We start from the raw sequence: 17,992 nt of genomic DNA on the forward strand, positions 1-17,992 counted from the left end.
TCACACTCACAGCTGACTCCCCCTGTCATTACCTCCCATGGCCACCGGTCCCTTCACACTCACAGCTGACTCCCCCTGTCATTACCGCCTGTGGCCACCGGTCCCTTCACACTCACAGCTGACTCCCCCTGTCATTACCTCCCGTGGCCACCGGTCCCTTCGCACTCACAGCTGACTCCCCCTGTCATTACCTCCCGTGGCCACCGGTCCCTTCACACTCACAGCTGACTCCCCCTGTCATTACCTCCCGTGGCCACCGGTCCCTTCACTCACAGCTGACTCCCCTGTCATTACAAAAGTGTAGAGGTGTTAACTGCGCGCTGTTGTGTAACCTGCGTTGCCACCAGGGCGGTGCAGCATTACCCCTGGGTACAACGGTTGGGGTCAGTCGAGGTGAAACGGATCGTGGCCAGGGTTTTGGGGCGAACCAATCAGACAGTTCCACGTGGGAATGTGTGATTGGTTCTGCCTGGCCACGAAGGGGTATAAGACGGGTGACCCAACGGACCTCGTGAGTTCTCTCCCTGCACGAAGACAGAAGACTGGGCTGAAGCCTAGCTAGGACCCTGGACCAGCCTCCCAGCCCTTCTAAGGGCTAAGGCTCGGCATACCCAGTGGTCAGGACCCACCGGGCCAGCGGTGGGTCAGATAGCCTCCCCTAGGTCCTAGCCGGAGAACTAGGATAGCGGTAGACGTGTGAGTCCCGCCAAGTCCGGAGGTTGTACCTCCTTAGGTATCAAGGAGGTTAGCGGTAGACGTGTGAGTCCCGCCAGGTCCGGAGGCTGTACCTCCCTAGGGTATCGGGTGAGGGGACCGAATATCCCTCTGTGTGTTAAGCGTTGTATAAGGAAATAATACAATAAACAGTGTGCCTCCTAAAGAAGTCTGCTCGTCCTTACAACACTACAACTGGAGTCAGAAGTGGTTGGAAATGGAAACCAGAAGTTCAGCCCACGCGCGGAGCCAGAACGAAGATAACGCTGTCTCACCTCCAAGCACCGCCAGCTCCGCTGAAAACGCTGCCGTGTTGACGGCCGCCCAGCCACCGGTTGAGCAGCCGGTTGCTCCCCCTGCCATGGGGGACGGACTCAGGGCAGCACACGGCCGTCTCGCTCAACTCCTACACGCCGCGGCCTCCATTCTCGAAGAGATCAACTTGGAGGTTGCGGGCGGGCCGAGTCAGCCGCCGGCGGACGTTCCCGCCATCGGCCGGGGCAGACATTTTGATTTTCCCGCCGGGGAACCACGTGATTCCGCCGGAAGTGGAAGCCAGGGGCATCCTGGGAACGCGGGGGACCAATCACAACCCGCAACATCATCAGCACGCGACGCTGCGGATTCAAGTTCCTCAGCGGACGCCGCGTCATCACTGTACCGACACGGTACAGTAGACTCTATCGGCCGGGAAATCGCCGATCTCCGGCTCGAGACGGTACAAGCTGAGGGGGAGACGACGTCCGCCCTCCAACAACGCCTGCCCATCTTCCGAGAATTCACATCTGAAGGGGGCGACTGGGCGGCGTTCCAGCGTCGCTTCCTGAGCCACCAAGAGATGGTGGGCTGGTCGGACGCACAGGCGCTCCGAGCACTACCGGCCACTTTGGATGACGACGCTCTCGCCTCGCTCCTCACCATCCCCAGGCAACAAAGGGCGACTCTTCAATCGGCCCTCCGACGGATGTCCGACGTGTACGGGCCTCCATCCGACGTCCGCAGCCGATTTTACGACAGGCGACGCCGCCCTAAAGAGTCTCCGTTGGCATTCCGGACCGCTCTACTGGCGATGGCAAGAGCGGGTTACCCTCGCATGGACGACGAGACCATCGATGCCATCGTTCTCCAGAAGATGCTGGAGCTGGCGCGCGAGCTGCGCATCGTCATCCAAGCGGTGGACGACGACAGTATGTGCTCGCTACGAGCCGCTCGGTGCATCCACGCACATCTGCTGCTCCACACGGAATCGACCATCGCCGCCTCGGCTGCGACGTCGGAGCCTGCCAGCAGGGACGCCGAGTTCTCCCCCGACCGGGCCTTCATGGCGACCAGGTCAACGGGCCGGCGATCGTCCGACCACGCTGGTCGCCGCAACGACCAGCAGCGGGGACGGCCTGCTCCACGCGGCGACTTGACATGCTTCAACTGTGGCCGACGAGGCCACATCTCCTCTGACTGCCGTGCGCCTCGACGACGCCCCTCCGCAACCCGGGGCCAGGACTACAGGACGTCCACGGCATCGCGGCAAAACCAGGCAAGTCGCGACGCCTCTCACGCTCGGCCCTCATTCACACCATACACACTGCAACGCACCATAAGAAGGGCTCGCGATTCGGCGTGTGATGGGGGGTATTCTGGCGTTTGTTCGCGGCCACTCAAACCTGGGCAGTGGTCTGAGTTGGCCCATAGGGTAGTCGCGGCGACGGCAGGTTCGTCCGTGGTTGTCGGATCAATCGAGGGTGTGGAATTTCGCGTGTTGGTCGATACTGGTGCGTCGGCTACGATCATTTCGGATCTGATTTACAATATACTGCCCGTACGATGCCGCCCCTTGGAACGGGTTTCTATCCCGTGTTTCGCCGCTAATGGCAGTTCACTTGGCATTATTGGGCAAATTCGGGCGCAAATTTCGATTGGAGACATTAAATTGGCAGGGCCTATTTTGGTCTCTTCTTCCCTCGCCGTGCCGTGTTTGTTAGGCACTGATTTTCTCGCGAAAATGCCTATTAAGATCCTTGTAGATCAAGGCTGCATCGAACTCCCGTCGGGTCGATGGATGGCGTTCTTGCCCACACCCTCACATCCACGCATGGCTAGTGCCTCGGTGCAGGCGTTTGTTGCGAGCACAGTCCGCATTCCACCAGGGACACAAATGCTCGTGCCCTTGCAACTTAAAAAACCGCTAGCCCCGGAGGCCTCGGCACATGGCATTTTGCTGGGGCCTTCAAACGCAGCTGCTAAGGGGTTAGATTTGGTGGCTGCACAGACCCTCGTAGCAGCCGACAGGGAGCCGTTCTTGCAGGTTTTGAATGTCGGATTGTCCACAACCGTCATTCCGCAAGGAACTGTGCTCGCTCACGCGACCCCGGTGCCGTTGGGGACCGGAGTCGCGGGACACGTGCATGCCACGCCGCAGGTCCTACCTCCTTCCGAATCGGATGAGAGATGGTTGGACGCGCTCTGCAAAGACACGGGTGATCTGTCTCATTCGCAGCGATTTCAATTGCGCGCTCTTCTGCGAGAATTTTCCGATGTCTTTAGTAAATCTAAATTTGATATTGGCTGCACCAAGCTGCTGCGTCACCACATTGATACTGGTGACGCTGCCCCGATTCGACAAAACCCGTTTCGGCTTAGCCCGGCGGAGAAACAGCATGTTAAATCGGCTGTGGATGACATGCTGAAGGCCGATATAATTTCTCCCTCCACTAGTCCCTGGGGTGCTCCAATAGTGCTGGTCAAAAAGCACGATGGCAGTCTCCGTTTTTGCGTTGATTTTCGGCGCCTAAATAAAATCTCGGTAGCGGACGCCTACCCTCTCCCTCGTATGGACGAGTCATTGGATGCCCTGGCAGGGGCGCACTATTTCTCCACCTTGGACCTTCTGTCGGGGTTTTGGCAACTCCCCCTCGACGAATCGTCAAAACCTAAGACTGCTTTTCGGACACCACAGGGCCTTTTCGAGTTTAATAGATTGCCCATGGGTCTCCACTCAGCCCCAGCGACGTTCCAGAGGCTCATGGAGCTGGTCCTCGCTGGGCTCCAGTGGGACTCATGTCTCATTTATCTTGACGATGTCATCGTCTTTAGCCGCACGTTCGGCGAACACATCGAACGGTTGCGTGCTGTCTTCTTGAAAATTCGGGCCGCTAACTTGAAATTCAAGCCGCAGAAGTGTCACCTTCTGCGTGAGTCTGTGCGCTATCTGGGCCACATAGTTAGCCGCTCGGGCATCTCTACCGACCCTGAAAAAAACAAATGTGTTCAACATTGGCCGACCCCTACATCTGCGGGCGATGTTCGTAGTTTTATTGGTTTTGCGTCGTACTACCGGCGGTTTGTTGCTGGCTTCGCGACGATTGCCAAGCCGCTCCACGCCCTTACGTCAAAAGGGGTGGCGTTTCATTGGGGGGACGTAGAACAGGCTGCGTTCGACTCCTTGCGGAACGCGCTCGTGACGGCACCGTCCCTTGCGTACCCCGATTTTTCCGTGCCATTCGTGTTGGACACCGACGCTAGCAATACGGGGATTGGGGGTGTTCTGTCCCAAAAAGTTGATGGCATTGAAAGGGTTGTTGCCTATGGTAGCAGAGTCTTGTCTCTTGCTGAACAAAGATACTGTGTGACCAGACGTGAGCTGCTGGCCATTGTTTTTTTTATTCAGCAATACAGGCCGTACCTGTATGGTCAGCATTTTACCGTGCGATCTGATCATTCGGCTTTACAGTACGCTCTGCGGGTTGACCAACCGTCCGGGCAGCTTTCTCGGTGGCTCGAAGTCCTTCAGGACTACGATTTCAATGTCACTTACCGTAGGGGTGCACAACACACGAATGCCGATGCGTTGTCTCGCCTTCCGCCGGCTCAAAAATGTGCGTGTTTTTTGGGCTCGGGCCGTTGTAAGCCGCCACTGCCTGCGCAGGTCGCGCCTCTCACAACGGTGTCAGCCGCACTTCCCGCCGCCTCAGCGCCGATGTTGGATCATGCAGATCCAATGGCCAGTGACGATTTGCTGGGGCTAACTTTGGCCGAATGGGGTCGGCACCAGGGCGAGGACATGTCGTTATTGAGGTTGCGTCGCCACGCGAATAATGCGGTTCCAAGACAGGGCAAATTTAATTCATTTGTCATGAAGCGCGGCTTGTTGATGCATTGGGATGCTGACTCGTGTCAACATAAAATCGTTGTGCCATCCGCCTTGCGATGCAAGGCCGTATGGGCGGCGCATGAGCGTTTATTGCACCTGGGTGTTCATAAGACCATTGGGTTGTTGCGGTTGCAATTTTTCTGGCCGGGCATGCTGCGCGACGTCACTGACATTTTGCTGGGATGCACCCATTGTGCGCAACGTAAACCGCCGGCTAAACCGGCATGCCCACCCCTGCAACCCATTTCGGTCTCTCGTATAAATGAGTTGGTGGCTCTCGATATTTTGGGCCCTTTTCCTACTACGCCACGGGGTAATAAGTACCTTCTGGTTGGGGTAGAGTATTTTACACGGTGGCCTATGGCCTGGGCCCTCCCCAACCAGTCGGCGGCGGCCGTTGTGGACGCCTTTGTTCAAGGCTACGTCCTGGACAAGGGCGCACCAGAACGGTTGCTGACCGATCAGGGAAGAAATTTTTCAGGAGCCTTGCTGACTGATGTGTGCCGCCTGTTGGGCACTAAGAAAGTGCGCACTTCGCCCTACCATCCCCAGACCGACGGCATGGTGGAGCGCCTTCATAGAACTCTCACCGCTATGTTATGCCATCAGGTCGATGAATCCCACCTCGATTGGGACTTGCAGGTTCCGGGGGTCCTCGCCGCATACCGTATGGCACCTCACGCGGCGACGGGATTTTCCCCGTTCTTTCTAATGTACGGCAGGGATGCCTTTCCTCCCGCCGACGTTCGGCTGGAAATCGAACAGCCACCGCAAAAGTCAAAGCTCGTTGACCACTTGCGATTCAACCTCCGTAAGTTGGCCGAGGCACGGGAGGCCGCCATTGAAAATTCGGCTTCCCGCCAACGGGCGAATTTGCGACTGCGGGACCCTCGGTCGTACACGCATCGGTGGGCACCGGGAGACAGGGCATGGCTCCACTGCCCCCAGGTGCCGGTGTCCACGTCGGCCAAACTCCTCAGACCATGGCGAGGCCCGGTTGAGGTAGTGGAAGTCCTGCGTCCCCAATGTGTTAAAATTAGCTGGGGACGGCGTCGCTGGTGCGTTCACCCCTCTCGGTTAAAACCCTTCGTCACGCCACGCGTCCCTCCACAACACACACGACATGGGGGCCGAGTGTGCGACGCGTCCGACGAGCCGGATGTTGCCCCGTTGGTGCCTAACCCACAGCGCAGGCGTGTCATTCCTCCTGCAGATGACGCGGGAGTGACGGCTCCATGCAGGCCACGTTCGGCCTCAATGGACCGTGGAGCAGCAGGTGTCCCCGTGGAGATGCCTAAAGGCCCACCGGATGCTCTGGCTCATCCTCCTCCTTCCCTTGTGCCGCCGACAAAGCCTGCCATCCCCTACGATGGCCCCGCGAAACGCACGCGCGCGAAATCTCGCCGGTTGTAATAATGTTTTTTTGGCATGTCTAGTGCCTTGTACATACGTTATGTTGTTAAGGGGGTATTTATAGGGGTTTAATTGTTCTTGTTGTTCGTGAGGCACACTCACAATTCTTCTACCATTGGTAATTTCGGAAGTTTCCCATTGTTGCAGCCGGGACGGCTGGTGCTTCCGAAGGAGGGGGTGATGTAGAGGTGTTAACTGCGCGCTGTTGCGTAACCTGCGTTGCCACCAGGGCGGTGCAGCATTACCCCTGGGTACAACGGTTGGGGTCAGTCGAGGTGAAACGGATCGTGGCCAGAGTTTTGGGGCGAACCAATCAGACAGTTCCACGTGGGAATGTGTGATTGGTTCTGCCTGGCCACGAAGGGGTATAAGACGGGTGACCCAACGGACCTCGTGAGTTCTCTCCCTGCACGAAGACAGAAGACTGGGCTGAAGCCTAGCTAGGACCCTGGACCAGCCTCCCAGCCCTTCTAAGGGCTAAGGCTCGGCATACCCAGTGGTCAGGACCCACCGGGCCAGCGGTGGGTCAGATAGCCTCCCCTAGGTCCTAGCCGGAGGACTAGGATAGCGGTAGACGTGTGAGTCCCGCCAAGTCCGGAGGTTGTACCTCCTTAGGTATCAAGGAGGTTAGCGGTAGACGTGTGAGTCCCGCCAGGTCCGGAGGCTGTACCTCCCTAGGGTATCGGGTGAGGGGACCGAATATCCCTCTGTGTGTTAAGCGTTGTATAAGGAAATAATACAATAAACAGTGTGCCTCCTAAAGAAGTCTGCTCGTCCTTACAACACTACAAAAGTATGGAAAAAGGTGCTTCATACCCTTTCTGGCAATAAAACAGCAGGTGTTCAAACGGCAAATATAAACCGTTTCACTACAAGGAATCAAGTTACTGTCATTAATAAAAATACGGAGCGTGTTTTTGCTTCCATGTCCACCACAAGCGTCGTGCGTGTGGTTAGTCACGATTCCCCTGCAAAGGGCCTTAGTGCGGAGTCCCGTTGTTTTATTGCCAGGAAGGGGTCAAAAACCTCTCATTTCCTCATACAGCGGTTGGGTTCACAAAGCCCCCGGGTCACGCTGTGTGGTTCCCAATGCCCGGGTTCGTAACGGCCGGGTTCATAGTGGTCGGGTTAATCACGGCCGAGGTTCGTAATGGCCGGGCTCACGGTGGCCGTGTCACGCTGTGTGGTTCATAGCGGCCTCCTACACCGCCACCTCTTCTGCCTCCACCACCACCACCTTCACCTCTTCTCTGTCGCCCACAGCACAACCTCGTTACACGTAGGAGGAGCAGGAAGACCGCAGCAGCGACGACTCAACGGATTCATCGATGCCTCCGCCGCCGCCGCCACCACCTCCTCGAAGCAAGAACCCCGCTCAGCCAAGACCTGGGTGACGAGGCGGTGGAGGAGGAGGCGGCAAGACGTCGGTCAGCGCCAGGATCGAGCGCAAGTGAAGGAATCCACGGTGGGGGTGGCAGCGTGCCACTGATCTCGTAGTGCCTGGGTTCGAGCCCTGTGTCTGAGTCTCTCTCTCTCCGAGTCTCTCTCAGAGGGGGTGTCGCTTGTTGATCTGTAGCCAAAACGTTTTGTGTTCAAATAAAATCGTCTTTAAACGTATAAACTCATGTTTTTATTTTCTTCTTCAAGCCACCGACGACAACAACGGTAAGCCAAGGGACTGCACAAACAAGACAAAGATCCCCCGTGTAGCCTCTAGCAGGCTGTAGGGCCAAGTGCCGTTAGTAGTAGCAAGTAGCAGCACCTACACACAGACAATGATCCCCCGTGTAGCCTCTAGCAGGCTGTAGGGGCAAGTGCTGTTAGTAGCAAGTAGCAGCACCTACACACAGAAAAAGATCCCCCATGTAGCCTCTAGCAGGCTGAAGGGACAAGTGCTGTTAGTAGTGAGTAGCAGCACCTACATACAGACAAAGATCCCCCATGTAGCCTCTAGCAGGCTGTAGGGACAAGTGGTGTTAGTAATAGCGAGTAGCAGCAACTACACGCAGACAAAGATCCCCCGTGTAGCCTCTAGCAGGCTGTAGAGGCAAGAGCTATTTGCGAGTAGCAGCACCTATACACGGACAAAGATCCCCCGTGTAGCCTCTAGCAGGCTGTAGGGACAAGTGCTGTTAGTAGTGAGTAGCAGCACCTATACACAGACAAAGATCCCCGGTGTAGCCTCTACACACAGTGTGCTAACCACTGCACCACCGCTCCCCACACACACACAGTGCGCTAACCACTGCACCACCGCTCCCCACACACAGTGCGCTAACCACTGCACCACCACTGCCCACACACTCACCAGACAGAGACCCACAGACTCAGCACACAGACCCACAGACTCACCACACACAGATCCACAGATTCACCACACAGAGACCCACAGACTCACCAGAGACCCACAGACTCACCACACAGAGACCCACAGACTCACCACAGAGAGACCCACAGATTCACCACACAGAGACCCACAGACTCACCACACAGAGACCCACAGACTCACCACACAGAGACCCACAGACTCACCACACAGAGACGCACAGACTCACCACACAGAGACCCACAGACTCACCACACAGAGACCCACAGACTCACCACACAGAGACCGACAGACTCACCACACAGAGACCCACAGGCTCACCACACAGAGACCCACAGACTCACCACACAGAGACCCACAGACTCACCACACAGACACCCACAGACTCACCACATAGAGACCCACAGACTCACCACACAGACCCACAGACTCACCACACAGAGACCCACAGATTCTAGATTTAAAGCTTTCGTGACTGCAAGGATCCATACTCTTTGGTTCTATTGGGTAAAGTCACATAGGTAAAATATAAAAAAACAAAAATAACGATTCGGCCACAACACAAGCGGCCTTCATCAGGTGAAGGGACGAGACTGTTTGGAGGACAGCGCTGGAGTGAAAAAAGCCACGCTCAGATCACGACCTTTAAGCTGTGTGAGAAGAAACAAAGCGCCTTGACAAAGGAATTATCATGTAATTTTGCATTGAAATGGCTGAGTGATTAGCTTGTAACTGGTCACAGAAATAGCTATGTTAAAGTCAGAGCATATACATTCACCGAGGCACCTAGTACAAATCAAACAGGAGAATTTAGCGAAACACAACCACGCTCAGACCGCGGACCTTTAAGCTGTGTGCGAGCAAACAAGGTGTCCTGACAAAGAAATTAGCATAAACATTAGCATTTGATTGGCCGATTATAGAAAAGAGGTGGTGTACGTGCCGGTGGACTTGCCGTTTGGCGCGGGGGGGGGGGAGATTACATATTGATGGTGTGAAAAGGGAATTTATAAGAGCTGCGAAAGTTTGGGGTACTACTACTTGAAAAATATACTGTACCATTGAAATTAGTTTAATGTTTTGTTCGATTTAGATCTTTCCAATGGTTGCTTAATTCTCCTGTTTGATTTGTACTAGGTGCCTCGGTGAATGTATATGCTCTGACTTTAACATAGCTATTTCTGCGACCAGTTACAAGCTAATCACTCAGCTATTGCAATGCTAAATTCTATGCTAATTCCTTTGTCAAGGGGTGCCTTTGCGGATGTGTATGCTTTAACTTTAACATAGCCATTTCTGTGACCAGTCACAAGCTAATCACTCAGCCATTTTAATGCTAAATTATATGCTAATTCCTTTGTCAAGGCGCTTTGTTTCTTCTCACACAGCTTAAAGGTCGTGATCTGAGCGTGGCTTTTTTCACTCCAGTGCTGTCCTCCAGACAGTCTCGTCCCTTCACCTGATGAAGGCCGCTTGTGTTATGGCCGAAACGTCGTGATTTTTGTTATTTTATTTTTTTACCTACTTGACTTTACCCAATAGAACCAAAGAGTACCCACAGACTCACCACACAGAGACCCACAGACTCACCACACAGAGACGCACAGACTCACCACACAGAGACCCACAGACTCAGCACACAGAGACCCACAGACTCACCACACAGACACCCACAGACTCACCACACAGAGACCCACAGACTCACCACACAGAGACCCATAGACTCATCACACAGAGACCCACAGACTCACCACACAGAGACCCACAGACTCACCACACAGAGACCCACAGACGCACCACACAGAGACCCACAGACGCACCACACAGAGACCCACAGACTCACCACACAGAGACCCACAGACTCACCACACAGAGACCCACAGCCTCACCACAGAGAGACCCACAAACTCACCACACAGAGACCCATAGACTCACTACACAGAGACCCATAGACTCATCACACAGAGACCCACAGACTCACCACACTGAGACCCACAGATTCACCACACAGAGACCCACAGACTCACCAAACAGAGACCCACAGACTCACCACACAGAGACCCACAGACTCACCACACAGAGACCCATAGACTCATCACACAGAGACCTACAGACTCACCACACAGAGACCCACAGATTCATCACACAGAGACCCACAGACTCACCACAAAGAGATCCATAGACCCACAGACTCACCACACGGAGACCCACTGACTCACCACAGAAACCCACAGACTCACCACACAGAGACCCACAGACTCACCACACAGAGACCCACAGACTCATCACACAGAGACAAATAGACTCATCACACAGAGACCCATAGACTCACCACACAGAGACCCACAGACTCATCACACAGAGACACATAGACTCACCACACAGAGACCCACTGACTCACCACAGAGACCCACCACACAGGGACCCATAGACTCACCACACAGAGACCCACAGACTCACCACACAGAGACCCACAGTCTCACCACACAGAGACCTACACTCACCACACAGAGACCCACAGACTCACCACACAGAGACCCACAGTCTCACCCCACAGAGACCCACAGTCTCACCACACAGAGACCCACAGACTCACCACACAGACACCCACAGACTCACCACAAAGAGATCCATAGACTCACCACACAGAGACTCACAGACTCACCACACGGAGACCCACTGACTCACCACAGAAACTCACAGACTCACCACACAGAGACCCACAGACTCACCACACAGAGACCCACAGACTCACCACACAGAGACCCATAGACTCATCACACAGAGACCCACAGAGTCACCACACAGAGACCCAAGGACTCACCACACAGAGTCCCACAGACTCACCACACAGAGACCCACAGACTCACCACACAGAGACGCACAGACTCATCACACAGAGACACATAGACCGTATCGCTTTTTTAATATACACACTTTCATTTGGCCTTTTTATTTTTATTTTATTTTCCCTTAGTCCCTTTTATTTTTTATTTTTACTCACGGTGAAACTCGAGCGAAAATCCGCCTCGATCGACCCAGGAGTTGCACACAAGTTAGCAGCAGCAGCAACAGCAACGACGCGCGCGCAGGTGAGCTGTGGCCGCCTATCATCATGGCACAGCACACCAGGTTGGAGAGCCTCACGAGGCGGAATGGGGTCGTCGTTTTTCCGCCGACGGAGGTCGCCGTCGACGCCGTCGCCGCCGCGGTGGCGACGGGCGTGGGCCACGCCAACGTCCTCGCCGCCCAGCGCCAAAACCGCGGCGTCACCATCTACGTGGCGGAGGAGGCGATGGTGGCGAGCCTCGTGGAGACGGGGCTCACTGTCGGGGACCTGTTCCTGCCGTGCACGCCGCTCTCCACGCCCGCCGTCCGCGTGGTGCTCTCGGGAGCGCCGCCGTTCCTGAGCAGCGAAGTCCTGCGCAAGGATCTGCAGCGCTTCGGGACGGCGGTGTCTAGGATCGCCATGCTCCCTCTACGGACGAGGGACCCCAGGTTGGCGCATGTGATGTCGCTCCAGCGCCAAACGTTCATGGTCTTAACGGGAGGCAACACAGAACTGGACGTTACCCTTAAATACACAATCGATGGGTGCGTCTATACTGTGTACGCCTCGACAGCTGCACTTCGGTGCTTCGGGTGTGGGGCTACCGGCCACACCCGGAGGCACTGCACGGACAAGAAAAACGAGGACGCTGCCGCTGCGCCACCCGCGGCCGCGGGCGCAGAGCAGGCACCACGACAGTAGTAGCAGCAACAACAGCTGCAGCAGCGGCAGCAGCAGCAGCCGTAGCTGCAGCAGCGGCAGCAGCGGCAGCAGCAGCAGCGGCAGCAGCAGCAGCTGCAGGAGCGGCAGGAGCAGCAGCAGCCGCAGCAGCAGCAGCAGCAGCAGCCGCAGCAGCAGCCGCAGCAGCAGCCGCAGCAGCAGCAGGAGCAGCAGGAGCAGTAGCAGCAGCAGCAGCCGCAGCAGCAGCCGCAGCAGCAGCCGCAGCAGCAGCAGGAGCAGCACGCGCCCGACCAAGCCGACTCCGGAGGCGAACCCATGGAGGCGGCACCGGAGGGGGAAGGGGACGGCTACACCCTGGTCGTGTCGCGGAAGCGCAGAGCCAGAGCCGGCCCCGCGGCGGCGACGCGCGAGGGCGAACGGCCCAAACGGGCGGCGCTCGCCGGCGTTAAAGGCAGGGGCGAGCCGCGTGACCGCCGGGAGGCGGGGGGAGCGGGCGAGCCCGAGCCGGGGAGCGGGGCGACCGCCGAGGACCGCGACGCGCGCGAGGACGCGGACGGCAAGGAGCGAATGGGGACCGACGGTGACGGCGACGGAGACGAAGTTGCCGACGGCAGCGAGCGGGTTCGCGGGGAGGTCGAGGGGGCGACGGAGTACACCCCTGCCGCGATACGCCGCTTCCTACAGGCCAAGTTTGGGAAACGGGGGTTTAAAGTTGAGGACACCTTCCCGGACGTGAAGCAATTCATGAAGGTGGCGCAGGGCGTCTGCCAGGCGCCGCGGGTGTGCGGTCACACCTCTAGGGAGGTCTTCCGCCTGAGGGTGATGCTACGGCAGCTGAAAAAGCAGTACCCCCCCCTCCCCCCTATCCCGGAGTGAACACCGGATGCCTGCCACGACAACCACCGCCAAGGCGACGGGTATCTGTGTCGCGACCTTAAATTGTAACAGCGCCCGCAGCGATGCACGGTGGCGACGCGTGTGTCAGTTCCTGCAAGACACGAAAGTGGACGTGGCTCTGCTGCAGGAGACCCATCTCGACCCCGCGCTGCTGGCCCAACGGCAGCACCGTTTGGGAGGCCGGACGTTTTTTAGTCACGGGGAGGCGGGCAGGGCGGGGGTCGCGATAGTCTGCAGCCCGAAGTTGAACCCGGACAGCGTGACCTTTACGGAAGCGGTGAGAGGACACCTGGTCACGGCGGACATCGCGCTCGCCGGCACCAGGCTGAGGCTCGTCAATGCGTACGCGCCGAGCGCGAGCCGTGACAGGGAGTCGTTCTTCGCGGGCGCACTGCGGGACGCACTGGGGGAGGCCGCCGCGGACGGGGTGATCACCGTCGTGGGCGGGGATTTTAACTGCACCCTAAACCCGGCCCTCGACCGTAACGGCGTTGAACCCCACCCGGAGGCCGCGAGGGCACTGGCCGAAATTGTGAACAGACAGCGGTTAATTGACGCGTGGCGCCTCCAACATCCCGCGCAGCGCCAATACACGTGGTGCAGGTGCGGCGCTCAGGGGCGGATCAGCCTCGCGAGGCTCGACCGACTCTACATCAGCCCGGACGGGGCCAACCTGCTCGGCGAGAGTCGGGTGGTCCCGACGGGTTTCTCTGACCACCACATGGTCACCGCACGGCTGCACCCCCCCCTGGTCGAGCGGCGCAGCCCGTACTGGCGACTCGACCTGCGTCTACTGGAGAACGCTGACTTCCAGGCGGCCTTCAGGGCCCTCTGGAGGGAGTGGGAAACGCGCAGGGGGGCCTTTGAGTCCCCCCTACAATGGTGGGATAATGGGAAGGCCCAGGTGGCGACGCTGTGCCGGCGTTTCGCGAGCCAGCACGCGGCGGTCGGGCGGGAGGAGGAGGACCGACTGCGGAACGAGCTGCTGGCGCTGGAGGCGGAGCTGGGCTCGCCCCAGGCCAGGGCAACCCACCACGCACTCCTGGAGCAGCAGCGGCTGCTCAGGGCAGTATCGGACCAGGCGGCCTATGAGGCTTTCGTAAAGCAGAGAATGCAGCATCTCGTCCAAATGGACGCGCCGACAAGACTCTTCTTCAGGCAAGGGGGACGGCCGAGTACCAGGAACGTCATCTCCAGGTTACAGGCCCCTGGCGGAGAGACTCACACCAGCGACGCGGGCATCGCAGGGGTAGTCCAGGGCTTCTTTGGGGCGCTGACCACCGCGGAGGGCGTCCAAGGGGAAGCCCTGAACGAACTGCTGGAGGGCGTCCCCACACTGACCCCCCCCCCCCCCGCGAGGGAGCAGCTGGAGGGAGCGCTCACCCTCCGGGAGCTGGAGGTGGCAGTGAGGGGCCTCGCCGCGGGGAAGGCGCCGGGGATCGACGGCCTGCCGGCCGAGTTCTTTAAGGTCTTCTGGAGCGAACTCGGGCCCTCCCTGAGCGAGGTCCTGAACGCGAGCCTAGCGGCGAGAGAGATGCCGCACAGCAGCAGGAGGGCAGTGGTGACGCTGCTGCCCAAGAAGGGGGACCTCGGCTGCATCGCCAACTGGCGGCCGGTGTCCGTCCTCTGCACGGACTACAAAATAGTGGCCAGGGCGCTGGTCAACCGGCTGAAGAGCACGGCCGGGAATGTGGTACAATCTGACCAGACATACTGCGTTCCGGGACGCTCCATCCACGACAACATAGCCGTGGTACGGGACGTGGTGGAATTGGCGACGGCACACGGGATAGAAACGGGCCTCCTCTTCCTGGATCAGGAAAAGGCATTTGATCGGATGGACCACGGGTACCTGTACGCAGTGCTCAAAGCCTTTGGGTTTGGCGAACAGTTCGTGGCATACATAAGGCTCCTGTACACGAACGCGTCGAGCCTGATGAAGGTGAACAATAAACTCAGAGCCCCTCTGGCGGTCACGAGGGGGATCAGGCAAGGGTGCCCACTCTCGGGACTGCTGTACGCGCTCTGTATCGAGCCGCTCCTGTGCAGGCTGAGGCGCACCCTGTCTGGCCTCCAGATCCCGGGGCCGGGAACCGCCGAGGTCCGGCTCTCGGCGTACGCGGACGACCTCTGTGTTGTCATTAACGATGCGCGCGACGTGGAGGCGGTCCGCGGGGCGGTCCGCCTCTATGAAGGCGCCTCCTCTGCGAGGCTGAACTGGGCCAAGTGCGAGGCGCTGGCCCTGGGGCCGAGGGGTGCGGTGCGCGCCCTGGCGCTCCCGGGAGGTGTGGAGTGGGGAACGGGGGGCGTCAAGTACCTCGGGGTGCACCTGGGCGACCCCGCCACCGAGGCGAAGAATGGGGCCGAGGTAGCAGACAAAATCGCGGAGAAACTGAAAACGTGGGCCAGGCTCTCTCCACAGATGTCGTATAGGGGTAGAGTCCTCGTGGTAAACAACCTGGCGGCGGCTCTGTTATGGCACAGAGCAAAAGTGCTCCACCCGCCGGAGTGGCTGATGGTTCGAGCGCAGAGCGCCTTCACCTCCTTCGTTTGGCACGGGCGGCACTGGCAGAGACCGGGCGTCCTCTGTCTGCCGGTGGAGGAGGGTGGCCAGGGCCTTGTCAGTGTCGTCAGCCGAGTGATGGCTTTCAGGATACAACATATACAGCGTCTGGTGTAAGGGGAGGGGGAGCAGCCCTGGTGGTCCCTGGCCCTCGGCGCGCCGACAAGACTCAGGCCGGGCGGCTGGGGTACGGCCAGGAGCTCTTCCTGACCGACGTGGGGCTCGTCGACCAAGGCCCGCTGTCGACCTACTACCGCAGCCTCCTCGATGCGTGGCGCAGCATCGAGTGGGCCAGGCTCCCCGAGGGGTACGGCGCGGCCCTCTTTGTGAGGGAGCCGCTGTTTGCCAACCATCTTTTCCAGGGACTGAGCGCGGAACGCACCCTGGCCCTGCGGTTCGTGGCGGGGGGCGTCAGGACGGGCGGCGACCTGCTGAACCCCGGCCGGCGGTCGTGGCGGACGGCGCTGGCGATCGCGGAGGCGGCCGGGCTCCGCACCGTGCTCGCGGGTGCCGGGGTGCTCCGGGTAGTCCTGCGGACGATGCGGGGACTCGCGGTGAGACTGGAGGACGCGGGCGGCGGGGAGGGCCCTTCCTTCCCCCCGCTGGCTCTCTACTGCCGCGCCCCCCCCCCGGCCGCGAGGACGCCGGGAAACTGTTGAAGCTGGAGGGGTGCAGGGGCGTGCCGTTGAAAGGCGCGCACAAGAAGAGCGTCTACGCCGTCTGTGTCAGGGCCCTGCTCAGCGCGGACCTGGGCGACCTGGCGGACACGAAGTGGAGAGGGCACTTCGCGGCGCTGTGCGACGAGCCCCCCCCCAATGGCGGGACCTTTACCGCCCCCCCACGACCAAGCGGTGCGGAGACCTACAGTGGAGGCTGGTGCACCAGACTCTGCCAACCGCGGTGTGGGTGAGCCGGGTCGCGCCGGGGGCCTCGGACAAGTGCGCATTTTGCGAACAGACGGAGGACATCGTTCACCAGTACCTCCAATGCAAGAGGCTGGCGCCGTTGTTTCGTTTTATAGCGCGGACATTCGAGAGGCTGGGCATCCCGCTCCGGGAGAGCAGTTTCGTGTACGGGGTGACGGGGGAGACGAGCGACAAACGAGACGTCGCGAACTTCGTGTGTGCTGAGGCCAAATTGGCAATATACATCACGCGTAAACGGAAGCTGGAGGGAGACGGCGGTGGCGGTGGGGTGCTGGCGGCAACCCAGGCCCTGGTGAAGGCGCGGCTCGGGCTCGAGTTCGCACATTACAGGCACACCGGCGGGGAGGGCGATTTCCTGGCGAAGTGGAAGCGCGCGAGGACCGCCCTGTGCCGAGTTGAACGCGGCGCGCTCGTCATTACGTTTGACCCCCTCCCAGACCCTCCCCCCCCCCTGGCCCCCCCCGCGACCCCCCCCCCCTGCCCCCTCTGACCCCCCCCCACCACGCGCCTGGCGTGGATGAAGCGTGATTGCGTACGATGGATACGGGGGTTTTTCTTTTCCACTGATTTGCTGTGGGTGACGGCGTGCGTGCCGCCGCCCAGTGTGGTTTTTGGTTTCCCCCAATGAGTCGCTGGCTGATTTGTATTACTACACCAAGGCTTCGCTGCACGTACAGCAGGAAGCCTGAATAAAGGCGACTAAAAGTCAAAGTCTGTGCACTTGCTCACTCGCTCGCAGCTCCAGGCAAGAGGAGAACCAGCTGAGGGAGATGCAGATGTCCATGGAGCTGCAGAGCCACCGTAGCGACGTGGACTTCAACGTTGCCAGAGTCCTGGAGACTTTCTCCTTCCGAGGACACAAATGCCTCGTCATGGAGCTGTTGAGGTACGAAAAGCACCAGCACCACTCACTCACTCAACATCACCATCACCACTACCACCACCACTCACTCAACATCACCACCACCACTCACTCACTCACCATCACCAGTACCACCATCACCACCACTCACTCAACATCACCACCACCACTCACTCACCTTTACCAGTACCACCATCACCACCACTCACTTACCATCACCACCACCACTCACTCACTCACCATCACCACTACCACCACCATCACCACCACCACAACCACTTACCATCACCACCAGCACCACCACTCACTCACCATCACCAATACCACCATCACCACCACTCACTCACTCACTCACCATCACCACCATCACCACCACCACCACTCACTCACTCACTCACCATCACCACTACCACC

At 58.7% G+C, this 17,992-nt stretch overlaps 1 long non-coding RNA gene across 1 annotated transcript; it reads left to right on the forward strand.

The window, feature by feature from the left end:
- The first annotated feature begins 6,330 nt into the window (after nucleotides 1-6,330).
- On the forward strand, nucleotides 6,331-7,895 carry LOC116937288 (uncharacterized). Its single transcript, XR_004401958.2, has 2 exons — nucleotides 6,331-7,067; nucleotides 7,538-7,895. It is a non-coding gene; the product is annotated as an uncharacterized LOC116937288 (long non-coding RNA).
- The last annotated feature ends 10,097 nt before the right edge of the window (nucleotides 7,896-17,992 follow it).

The sequence above is a fragment of the Petromyzon marinus genome, unplaced genomic scaffold, assembly GCF_048934315.1.
Source record: "Petromyzon marinus isolate PM22_M1 ecotype Great Lakes invasive population unplaced genomic scaffold, UKy_Petmar_22M1.pri1.0 PM_Scaffold_20, whole genome shotgun sequence".
Lineage (NCBI taxonomy): Eukaryota > Metazoa > Chordata > Hyperoartia > Petromyzontiformes > Petromyzontidae > Petromyzon > Petromyzon marinus.